Source organism: Lactuca virosa, chromosome 6 (assembly GCF_052849685.1).
Source record: "Lactuca virosa cultivar CGN04683 chromosome 6, Lactuca_virosa_CGN04683_v6, whole genome shotgun sequence".
NCBI classification, from domain to species: Eukaryota; Viridiplantae; Streptophyta; class Magnoliopsida; order Asterales; family Asteraceae; genus Lactuca; species Lactuca virosa.
This window is the reverse complement of record NC_136431.1, coordinates 213319854-213323003: the sequence shown is the minus strand read 5'-3', so window position 1 is coordinate 213323003 and position 3150 is coordinate 213319854. Positions and strand designations below refer to the sequence as shown.

General features: G+C 35.0%; 1 pseudogene; it reads left to right on the top strand.

Annotated features, from left to right (window-relative positions):
* The first annotated feature begins 1288 nt into the window (after positions 1–1288).
* Positions 1289–2415, top strand: LOC145118756 (protein ANTAGONIST OF LIKE HETEROCHROMATIN PROTEIN 1-like; annotated as a pseudogene).
* Positions 2416–3150: the final 735 nt, after the last annotated feature.

Sequence of the window (3150 nt, the reverse complement as noted above, 5' to 3'; positions counted from 1 at the left end):
TCACACCAAGTGTTTGTGCTTTTGCCTCTATGAAATCAATAACTACTTTGCCTTTACAAAGTCTATGTGCAACATGCATAACCTTCTGATTTGCCCATTCAGTCCACTCCTGTAAATGGTTCTGAAGCTATATAATTGTTTCATCTTTTTTTAGCATGTGAGATGCATTTGTCATATGGGTTGGCTGAAAACTAGGATCAGAAGAAACAGTAACATCATTTTTTTTGGTGGGGTTGAAAGAGATTAGTCATGTACAAATTTCAACATATAATCTTTTGGTAGTAGCAATCTTCCTACATTACCAAAAACTAATATTACCCATAATAACCCTCTTACGTTGTTAGCACCATCTGAAATTGAGTGATCTCTTTCAAACCCACCAAAAGAGAATGATGTTCATGTTTCTTTCAATCCTAGTTTTTCAGTTATCCTATATGACTAATGGATCTCACATGTTAAAAAAGATGAAAAACTATGAAACTGGTTCCAATGGTACAAGAGCTTCAGAACTAATGTAAATTCACAAAATAGTGTTGATAGATTTGTTAGTTTTTTACTTTCATATATTTTTAATTAGATAAACTGTTGGTTGATTCATTTCTTTAACGTATGACCAAATAACAAAAAGAAAAAACATGCTGCTGTACACGACAAGAGAAAAAGCAAATAGATGATGAAAATATGAGAGACTTTTGTTTGTATTCAAAACTACTACCCTATATTTTATTCATATCACTTAAAGGCTATATGTAGCCTTCCATACATCATCACGTGGGAAGAAAAATAAATGAATAAAATACTACTTTTATGATAAAACTATGATAAATTGCATCATATGCCTTACTAAATATGTTATATACAAATTTACTCCTTTGAAATTATTTTACCCATGAAATCTTCTATGGACTTCTTTTTCTAGTCGTATGATCATGTGTTGTACTAATGGACAACATCTTTTTTTGTATAATGTGACAATTAATTAACGATTAAAGTAATAATATTACGTCTTTCAAGTGAATAATATATTTTTTTGGGAGATGATCAGGAAATGACACGATTTAGTCTAACTAGAAGCAAACATAGAAAAAATATAAGTAAAATAGTCGTTACATTTTGGAATGAAGTTATGATAATTGTTACATGGTTTTTTATCACAGTGTGCAAGTTACTACAAATATATAGGAGTGGTAAACCACGTATCAAAAACATATTGTCGAATGTGGATCGGCAAGAAATATTGCATAAATACGCTTACAAAAGCGACACTACATGCATATCACACCTTAGGATGACCCGCAAATGTTTCACAAAGTTGTGTGAAATGCTTCACACTTTAGGTGGGTTAAGAACAACTAGACATATGGATATTGATGAGCAAGTGGCCATCTTTCTTCACATTATTGCACATAATGTGAAGAATCGGGTCATGATAGGTCGTTTCCAGCGTTCTGGAGAAACAATTAGCAAAATTGTTACTCGAGTTTGCAATGCGGTGATAAGGTTGCATCCACATTTGCTTAAGAAACCCGAACCTGTTACAGAAAACTCTACAAATCATAGATGGAAGTGGTTCAAGGTATAAGTACTACTTATAAAATTTTCAATTAGTACATGAATTGCTTGATATGACATATAACCATTTTTTGTATTTCGTGTAGAACTGTCTAGGAGCTTTAGATGGAACACACATAAAGTGCTTAGTACCACTTAAAGACAAGCCTAAATATAGGACAAGAAAAAATGATATTGCCACAAATGTCTTAGGGGTGTGTTCACAAGATATACAATTTATCTATGTTTTACCGGGATGAGAGGGCTCGGTTGCGGATGGTAGAGTGCTTCGAGATGCCTTACTTAGGCCACATGGATTGAAGGTCCCGAGACCGGGTATGTATAATAATTTGTATTATAGATATGTATTAGTTATTAATTATTAGTCATACTAACTATACTACATATATAGGTTATTATTTGGTAGATGCTGGTTATACAAATGGTGAAGGTTTCTTAGCCCCGTATAGAGGTCAAAGATATCATTTGAATGATTGGCGTGTTGGACACCAACCAACTACACCTAAATAATTATTTAACATGAGACATTCATCTGCGAGAAATGTTATAGAAAGATGTTTTGGTATTTTGAAGGCAAGATGGGGAATTTCAAGGGACAACTCATATTATCCAACTGATCTAAAAAATAAGATTATAATGGCATGTTGTCTTCTTCATAATTATATAAGGCAGGAAATGATAATTGATCCATTTGAGAACCGATTTGAACTAGACGAGGGAACAGAAGATGTCAGAGGTGGAGACGATGATCATATCACTTATGTTGGTGTATCAACCGAGTGGACTACATTTACAAACAACTTAGCACAAACTATGTTTGATTCTTGGTATACTACCCATTGATCCTTTCTCCTTTTGTTATGTTTATCATTTACTATGAACGAATTTATGCCACGTTTGTTATTTTTAATAAAGAACTTTAATTTGTTTTGTCCAATTATATTTGTCATATCTATGGTTAGGTATTTTTTTATTGCATGCATTGTTTCGTCTAATTTTTATGTGTAACATCCGGATTTTTAGGGACATTATTGTGTATGTTAATCTTGAGATTGAAGGAGCTACTCGACGAGTTGAGGGACCAACTCGCAGAGTCGAGTCGAGTTGCTCGCGTGGATTTAATGAGTGGACTCGACGAGTCAGAGGAGGGACTCGCCGAGTTGGTGCTGGGAAGAGAAACCCTAAGTCTCTGGGTTTGTGACCTATTTAAGGGGCTTCAGGCCCTCATTTCCGCCTCCATTCACCCTTGAGAGCCTGAGAGAAACCCTTAAACCGTTCTAACCTTGGTGAAGAGAGTGTGTGATCATTTTGAGCAATCTTGGTGCATTTCTATGAAGAAGGATGAAGAGCTTCATGATGGGGAACAAAGGAAGGCAGTGGATTTGTGGTATTGAGTGTTTCAGCTGCTAAGAGAAGGTACAAAGTCCTCATCTTGTTCATTCCTTGTACTAGATCTCATTTTGGGAGTTTTAGGGATTTGCTTCCATCCTTTTGAATCTATGAGTTGAATGAGACATGGATTGAGGTTGGAAACCTCAGATCTAGACCTCCTAAGGTCCTTAGAGTCTAGGTGTCCCA